The sequence below is a fragment of the Brienomyrus brachyistius genome, chromosome 5 (assembly GCF_023856365.1).
Source record: "Brienomyrus brachyistius isolate T26 chromosome 5, BBRACH_0.4, whole genome shotgun sequence".
Classification (NCBI taxonomy): domain Eukaryota; kingdom Metazoa; phylum Chordata; class Actinopteri; order Osteoglossiformes; family Mormyridae; genus Brienomyrus; species Brienomyrus brachyistius.
The window spans coordinates 28,522,546-28,531,633 of NC_064537.1; the positions used below are offsets into that span (position 1 = coordinate 28,522,546).

The 9,088-nt window shown below is 48.8% G+C and overlaps 1 long non-coding RNA gene across 1 annotated transcript; it reads right to left on the reverse strand.

The window, feature by feature from the left end:
- Positions 1–3,141: 3,141 nt before the first annotated feature.
- LOC125741634 (uncharacterized) lies at positions 3,142–8,174 on the reverse strand. The gene is made up of 3 exons (XR_007397823.1): positions 4,460–8,174; positions 3,571–3,712; positions 3,142–3,490 (listed from the first exon to the last, which is right to left on the reverse strand). It is a non-coding gene; the product is annotated as an uncharacterized LOC125741634 (long non-coding RNA).
- Positions 8,175–9,088: the final 914 nt, after the last annotated feature.

Genomic DNA, 9,088 nt, shown 5'->3' on the forward strand with positions numbered 1-9,088 from the left:
TGATTGAAGTGGAATAAGAACAAAACGTTTCTTGAAACTGTTGGATAACGTTCCTTTGCATTGATGAACCACACATGACGTCAGCTGAGGTGATCCTGCCACCCTCACATTCCTTTCCCAAGACCCAAGTTTCTCCCACACTCATCTTTCCTTCCTCCCTCCCTTCCTTCCTTCTGTCACTTTGATGTTTCTTTTCCACACCCCAAAACCACACAGCAGATGAATATGAAATTAATATTTTGAATGATGATGCAGGTTACGCTCACGCTGCCCAGTTCAATTTGGCATTTGCAGTGCTTAAATCATGCTGCTCTCTGAGTCCAGCACACAAGCCACTACCCCGCCCTGTACCTGCCCAATGCCCCGCCCCTTTCTCCGCCCACTGCCCATCCCCCTTCTCTAAAGCGAAACCCTCGGCCCATGACTGCGAATCCGGCCTGAATAACCGCAGCACTCAGCCTCCTCTGAGCTACATTAACAAATCATCAGCAGCACAGTGAAGGAGAAGCTGGCTATGAAATTGTGGTTTACCAGGGTGCATTAACATTCCCACATTCGCAAGCAGGGGGCCCTTGATAGAAGAGGTCTTCTCCAGGTTACCCAGCTTCCATTACCCTCTGCTCTTGTGGAGGAAGGAAGCTTGGCGACGTGGCACTCTCATCCACCGTGAGTCAAAATGAGATATTCAGTCCAATTTATTTCTACATTACAACTTTCCAACTTAGTCTCACCAGCTGTAGGCCATCACGCCATCCACGGGTCATTTCTCTGTCCAGGTTTCTGCATGCTAGTCTCATCCCTCTATCTAGGAGAAAATGCCTTCAAATGAAGGAAATCTAGGATGCAAGATGTGTCCAGGAATCAGAACTGCATTGGTCCAGTCTACGAAAGGTTGCTGGCCATTACGTTTCACATTTTATTTATGAGACGTTTTCATCCAAAGCTACGCACATTTTTCAGGAAGCAGGGTCAGCCCTGCAATGCTAGATCACATAAACACACAGGCACACACACACACACACACACACAAACAACATGGATATGCAGAGCTTTATGCATGACCCATCCCTGCAAAACAGACAACTGCTCAATTGAGAAAAGCAGCCTTGGACCGTTTGTTTTGAAGAGCTCAGCCATGTTAGGACGTGTAAAGCGTGTAGAATGTGAAAAAGCAGCCCTCTAAGGAACACCATTGTGGCAAAGTCAAATGGCACAGCCAAGGCAACGCTTTGCAGAAGAATATCCCACAATGCCTTGCGAAAAACACTCAACATTCCTGTCCAAGAGGAGGTGTGAAGCCAAGGAGTCACTCTCGATTAATTTGTGTTTACTTTAGCCAGTAAAAAAACCATTCTTTTCATTGTTCAGGTAATATACAAGAACATAGATAATGAGCCTATAATACTACCATAGGGGTGGCATAGTGGTGCAGTGGTCAGCACTGATGTCTCTGGGTTCTAGTCTCCGCCTGGGTTATATGTCATCGTGGGGTTTCCTCCGGGTACTCAGGTTTCCCCCCACAGTCCAAAAACATGGAATTACTAAATTGCCTATAGGTGAGCATGTGTGAGTGAATGGCGTGTGAGTGTGCCCTGCGATGGGTTGGCCCCCCATCCTGGGTTGTTCCCCACCTCATGCCGATAGCTTCTGGGATAGGCTCCAGACCCCCCATGACCCAGAAGGATAAGCAGTTTGGAAAATGGATGGATGGATTACCAGGGTCATATTTCTCATGTATATTAAGATAATTGTCTGCTCAGCCATCCTTTTTCAGTAATTCTAATGAAAATGAATGAACAATGCATTAAAAAAATGGATCTCCGGACTGGTACTGGAACACTTAAAATGCATATCCGTATCCAGGCATTTTCTTCACTCAGCTGTCCTGCATATCCGACCCATGAAGGTGTCACACAGTTCCGAGAGGCAGCTCTTCCCGGAAACAGACAGAGATCTGAAATTAGTCCCTGCCACAGTAAAAAAAAACATACTATTCTCACAAATTTTCAAAACCTGGCAAAAACCTCAGGATGTGATACAGCAGCTGCGAGTGAGGCCCAGTGACTGCCTCGGCCGGGTCGTCCGGGATTTACGGTACCGTCTCCAAGGCTCTGGCCCTATCTGCACGCGGCCAGGGGGAGCAATCTCGCATTAACCTGATTTCTAGGTCACGCTTGGATTAGGTTCAGAAATTCCACAATATCAGTGCAGCGTTTACCTCACCTCCACTCACTGCGGTGCCCTCCAGTCCTCTCTCTCTCTCGCTTGCCCTCTCTCTTGATCTCTCTCTTACATCCTCTCTCTCTTGATCCCTTTCTCTCTCTTCCTCTCTCTCACTCTCTTTCTCTCTCTTGCTTGCTCTCTCTTGATTTCTCTCTTTCTCTCTCTCACTCTTTCGATCCACAGTGTCTGACCTCACCTCTAACCACCACCCTACACCCATGTTCCCCCCCCACCCGTGCCTGTGCAGCCGGGTGCTTGCGGGATCAAGGAGACAGAGCCACCTGCTTTATTAAAGTAGTCTCTTGGACCTCGGCCAGTAGTGGCATTAACATGTTTGAAGTTTTCCTGTAGAAGAACAGACAGCCTCCCAGGTCAGCTGCTGAGGAGTCCATTAGGGGCTTCGAGTGGCGCTCCAACGTAAACCTGACAGGAAGTCATCTAATAACACTTTATGAATTATCACGCAGGGGCCAAAGGACACCTGATGCAGCAGACTGCGGGGGGCTGTCGCTTCCTGGCTAGGGCCCCACGTTTGTTCCCAGTTCGCCGAAGTGCCCGTTCCCGTTTCCCAAGCGCTCCTGCTGAATCGTCGCTCTCTGGCACAGCGGCGGACAGGGCTGAGCGAGAAGCAGCAGAGTTAATACGCACCTGCATATTCTCACCGTTTCAGCGCCTGTCTAACCAGCCGGGGCCATTCTGATGCTTAGCTTGCGAAAAAATCAAACTGTGCAAAATTCCCAATACCTTCGCTCCCCAGCTCTGACATGAAGTCATGCTCGCGTCACGGCAGCTGTGATCTGATCTCACATTTAATTAGACGATTTTGCAGTTATCCAGGAAAATGCTTACATTCAAAGAAATGTATTTTTTTTGAGAAAGAAATCATTGGAGCAACTGGGGGGGGGGGTAAGGGCCTTATTCAGGGGCCCAACAGTGGCATCACTCAGCTGACAGGATTTGACCCAGCAACCTTCTGCTTGCAGGCACAATGCTCTAACCTCCGGAGGCACAAATCCCTCAAATGATGCGCTGTAATGGGCTGACATCCTGTCCTGGGAGTCCCCTGCCTTGCGCCCTGTGTTTCCTGGAATCAACTACAGACTTTATGTAACCCTATATCAGATACATGGTTACGGAAGATGGATGGATGGATGGATGGATGGATGGAGTCCCAGATATGGACCCCCTGCTCCTGACTTGATAGTGGTGCGTGCTGGACCATTCTTGAAGGCCGAGGTGTTCAAATGGGGCAGGATGTGTGATGAGGCTGTAATGGTCGGCAGAGAGAGGCAGAGCTGTGTCGACAAACAAACAGCCTCGGATTGCCCGTCGGGACTCATTACTCACCTGCCCTGGATCACGGGACTTATCCCTATGGGAACAACCCCCCCCCCCAAAAGTGTGCCTGGGGCCTGGGGACCATCACCGCTCCAACAACCAGCCGGGTTGCCAGCTCTCTGAAGCCCAGCCTGGTAGTGGGGAGTGAGCGCTAAAAGAACAGAAGAAAGGCAACTGTGAGTACGAAGCAGGGGCAGGCTGCGTGTTCAGTCACTGAACCCTGGTCACTCCCTGCTCCGGTGACTGAGGGCTTTGCATCACTGTCATACCGTCCATGAGTGCAAACCAAGCTTCCACCATAATTTTGTTACCTCTGAAATCAGTTTCCAGTTATACGACATGGTGGCTGATGTTAACGCTCAGTCCGGGTCCGTTTGCTTGCGGTTTCACCTCTCGCGTTCACACACGGTTCATGTTCACGCGCAGTTCGCGTTCACGCGCGGTTCGCGTTCACGCGCGGTTCGCGTTCACACACGGTTCACGTTCACGCGCGGTTCGCGTTCACGCATTTTATGCTGCTGTTAGTTTGCGTGTCAGTGCTTCATGATGTTCGCCCAGGGACCGAGTCGCCCCCCTGGCCTGTGTCTCCAGGGTAATGGCCTGTATCACTGAGGCCTTAATTAGATAAGTGGAAATCAAGAAAGGAAGCCAGGACGAAGCTTTAAGGTGCAACATCTCGTTCATTACTCTCCTCAGGGCACTTTTTATCGGTCTGTGGTTTTTAGCTGCTGGAGATTTTTTTTTCCAAATCCCCAATAAATCTAAGAGGACAGTCAGCCAGCTGTCTGATGCATCTGGGGCAGGCCATAGAAACTATTTTTAAAAAGCAAAAAACGAAACAAACGCCATTATGTTACAATTCTGACTGAAAAAAGGACAAAGCAACTAGCAAGAGTACCTGTTATCCATCCATCTTCCATAACTGCTTTTCAATGAGCCTGGAGCCTAGCCCAGAAAGCACTGGGCATGTGGCAGGGGACATCCTGGACGGGATTCCTGTCCATCACAGGGCACGAGGCTGGGGGACACCGTTGGTGGGAAGGTCTGTCCATCACAGGGCACGAGGCTGGGGGACACCGTTGGTGGGAAGGTCTGTCCATCACAGGGCACGAGGCTGGGGGACACCGTGGGTGGGATGTCTGTCCATCACAGGGCACGAGGCTGGGGGACACCGTTGGTGGGAAGGTCTGTCCATCACAGGGCACAAGGCTGGGGGACACCGTGGGTGGGATGTCTGTCCATCACAGGGCATGAGGCTGGGAGACACCTTGACAAATTTGCATGGCAGGTATATGCATTCACACACTAGGGTGAGAAAACTGGCTCAACTAGAATATGTCTTCTTATCCAGGAAATAGCCACATGAATTGACACACGGGGAACATGGGAGTTCAATGTGCACACAGAGGCAGGGCGAGAAAGGAGCCCACAGCCCTGGAGGCGGGTAGCTGCTGTGGGCCGAGGCACTGGCCTGGATTGCGGCAGCCTGAAAGCCCAGACCCATCTGGGAGGCGGCAGTGAGGGGAGAGAGGCAGTAGCGACATCGCTACCAAGCGGGAGCATAGCGTGCTCTTAAGAGCCGGCACCATGTTACATGCTTTTAAAGGCATGCTCGCTTCCCACCAGCGTGTGGAGATGAGACGTCCCCCGCTTCCCGCTGCCGTGGCGACGACGTGAAAGCCCTCAGTCCTCAAACACCCCCCCGTGCGGTTCCTGCGTTGTGGAAATGATGGTGCTTCTGTGTGTGCCTGAATCAGGGATTAATTAGGAGAGGCTCCCCAGCCCCTTGCATCTGTGATTCGTTAAGGGAGACAGCGGAGTGACCAGGGGGGCGTCGTCATGAGTGTCAGGCAGCACAGGTTTATTCAAGGAGGCGCAGGTTATACCACGCTAATGACAGGAAAATTAATTGCCTCTATATTTATTTTCATTTACAGTGCAGATGAATTAAATATTGTGACTGAGTGTATGACTTAATATTCATTCATGTCATATTGCCCATAATTCCTTGGATTTTACGAGGTTTATAGTATTTTTCAGTAAGACTGCATGGACATCTGGGCTGGGGGCAAGGTCATTTGACTTGAACTCACCTGTTCCTTAACCCGAATATGTTTAAGGTCCAGTTCTGATCTCTTTCACCTAAGTAACTACACCCAGACCCCTGACCTCTATGGAACCCTTCTGCGCCACCTGTATTCTTGCTTGTCTTTCCCACACACGGCTGCTGTCTTTTGTTCTTTGCTTCCAGCATCCGTTAAGTCCGCCTCCACTCCCGTTCCCAAATTAAGTCCCTGTTGCTGCCTTCTCCAGCCTCCTCATACGCTTCGAGACGCAGAAAGGTCCTCCTGGTGCATGCTGGGAACATGTGACACATCTCCCAAGTGCCTGGGCTGTTATGTCTCCCTGACACACCTGAGGACTCTGTTTCTCCTAAACACCAGCAAAATAGGCATCCCCCAGGAAAAAACTTCTCCCTTGATTCCTTGCCTTGGTGACAGCAGCCCTCTCCCTCCCCCCTCTGTCCCTGCCTCTCTACCGCCTCCCGCAGGCCTAATTAACCAGCAGAAACTCAGCGAAGCACAGCCAAGCAATCGCTGGGCATTAACAATTCATGGCCGTGTATTACAGAAAAAAGCAGTCGGTCTAATCGAGGGGAGAGGGACGGGGCAAGGCCAGATGAGGTGAGGGAGTAGGGTCGTGTCCCCTGCTCTGAGAGACCCCCAATGTGATCATGGGATGTCCTGAGTCACACTGCGCAGTGCATTTTGTGAAGCTCACAGTGACATTCCTTTGTCACCATATCATGGTATCGCATTGTATAATGTGGCCTAATTTACATGCATGCTGTCTTACTGTGTTAATAAATTCCAGAATCTACATTATGATTTGGTATTGCAGTTCCTGCATGCATATGAGGCAGAATTCATAGGCTCCAGTAAAGTCTTTATGGCAAGTACATTAGAGTGCATTGATGTTAGGCAGTTAGGTATGTGGGATTTAGATGGACAGTGTGCATGTTTATGGGAAATACAGCAGAGCTTAATGCCTGGCACTTTCCAGAAGCGGCACACGGCTTTATGACTATAACCCCCCCCAACCTCAAAGCTCTCCCTCCATCCATCATGAAAATGCTTTTCAATAAAACATGCTTGTTCTGATGAATCTTTTAATTCCGTGCCAGCAACACAGCGGACGTGTCAGCTGATGGCCGGGAGACTGGAGGATGATTTTTGATCACCAATTAGCACTTAAAGGAGTAAAAGTTAACTTTTCAGCTCTGAGGAGAGCGCTAAACTCTGTGCTCTTCCGACAGAAAAAGCACTGGCCTCCAATCTGGCAACCCTGGAGTTCTCTGTTGTTTCTCTCTCTCTATTGTTGCGTTATCTTGTGTTCCGGGGGGGGGGGGGGGTGCTGCCTGCCTGTTGACTGTCAACTGCCTTACATTTCCTGCACATCTCAGAACCCCCCCTCCCCGAAGTTGCAATTCTTCGTGGATTTTCCTCTCTCCGACTGACCGATCCCTAGAGCAGGACATCAAGCATGTTCACTGCGCTGCTACTCGGCTCACAATCACCACGTCCTAATATAGCTGTGCAAAAAATGTACAGGCAGAAGCCGAGGAACCCATTCACACCCGAAATTCCGTCACATAAGCTCACCAGAACGGGTTACTTAGCAACAGACTAACTGCAATGACGGAGTAACAACAAATAACTAACACTGGTCCTATTTCTGACTGGCAGGATTAATAATAGCGAGTGAAATTTGAATCTTAAGTCAGAATATAGGTGGTGATATCCATTCCTTTCAGTGCCCGTGATGTGTGTGTTCAACGCGTGGCTTTTCTGCTTTCATTACTTCGAGGAACGTGATATACCAAACGACTGCAGTGAGAATCACACTGCTACGTATCTGTTGCAGTTTCACTGTATCCCACAAGGGCTTCCGATGGCAGCAGCTTCTCTTTCTCTAAAAAAAAAATAAAAAATCTGTTGTCTCCAGCAATTTATACGAAGGCCAAAGACTGCGAGTCACGACGGCCACTGTCTCCACGTACTAATTAACTCATCTATCAATACGTCTGCAATATTCCATGGCAAACATCTGCAATGTCACCAGCCCGTTTGTTAGATAATAGCTGTTCTATTAATACACCAACAATGGATTTCTCCTGTTTAAATCATCCTGATATCAGGGCATTTCGCATACGATCAGTCAGCACCAAGAGTAAAAAAAGAAAAGGATTTTTGGCACATAATTAATGAGGAAGGTGATTAGGAGTGAGTTAATTCAAATAAATTTAGCAGGAGTGATGATCCTGCACAGAGTGAAACTAAGACGGATCTCGCAGGCAGTCAGCAGAGCCCATGACGACCAGGAGGGCGAGGCCGCCCCGTCTTGCCGTCTGAAGAGCACTTCCGTCCTTTTGGTATCTCACATACCTCTGTTCTTCCGGAAGTGAAGGCCAGCGAGAATGGCGCCGGGGGGGGGGTGGGGGAGCACAGACGAGCTTCCAAGGGAAAATGAAGAAACATCTTTCTCACCATTAACCAAAATGGTGTCCCAATCTGCTACACAGCTCCTTTAAAAAGATGCTCCTTGAAATATAAACATATTTGTGAATAATAATAATAGCACAATAAAAAAATTCACGAATGTCTTCTTTTTTTGCCTGATTTATCCTGGATTCGCGCAAAACATGGCATTTCATTTCACACTTAGTTAAAAACGGCACAGCTATTTCTAAGATCAAGTCCCACTGGAATATGAATTGTAAAAATGAAAAAATCATAAGGTACTTGCTGGAGAGGGGTGGCATGGTGGTGCAGTGATTAGCACTGTTGCCTCACACCTCTGGGACCCGGGTTCGAGTCTCCGCCTGGGTTACATGCGTGTGGAGTTTGCATGTTCTTCCCATGTCGTCGTGGGGTTTCCTCCAGGTACTCCGGTTTCCCCCCACAGTCCAAAGACATGCTGAGGCTAATTGCAGTTACTGAATTTCCCATAGGCATGCATGTGTAAGCGTGCCCTGTGATGGGCTGCCCCCCCCCCCACTTCACTGGCTGTGGATTTTCCGCCTTGAGTTCGCCCTGGGTACAGGCCAAAAAGATACAATCAGGCTAGCTGGCATCTCTAAACAGTAAATGCGAATCCTGTACTGTTTCAGGACACAAGGTGGGGGACACCCCAGGATTCCTGTCCATCACAGGGCACAACAAAAATAACTATAGATGTAATTCTTTTACACCTAAATATTTTGCTTTTTTTTACACAAATATATCTCTGTGTACTTCACTATTACCCTGACATCACAGTAGTCATTTATATCAGCAATGTATCCCCACACAGCTAAGCTTAGATATAAAACAAGAACAGCGAGACAGGCTACAGCCAGTGACAATAATATAATGGTCCATCCATCTGAGCCATGACAAGCAGCAGGAGTAAATGCTTTATACCACTTCATTTTGAGCCAGTGTGGTACGAGGTGCAAGTACTGGAATGTCATGTTAAATAGAAAACA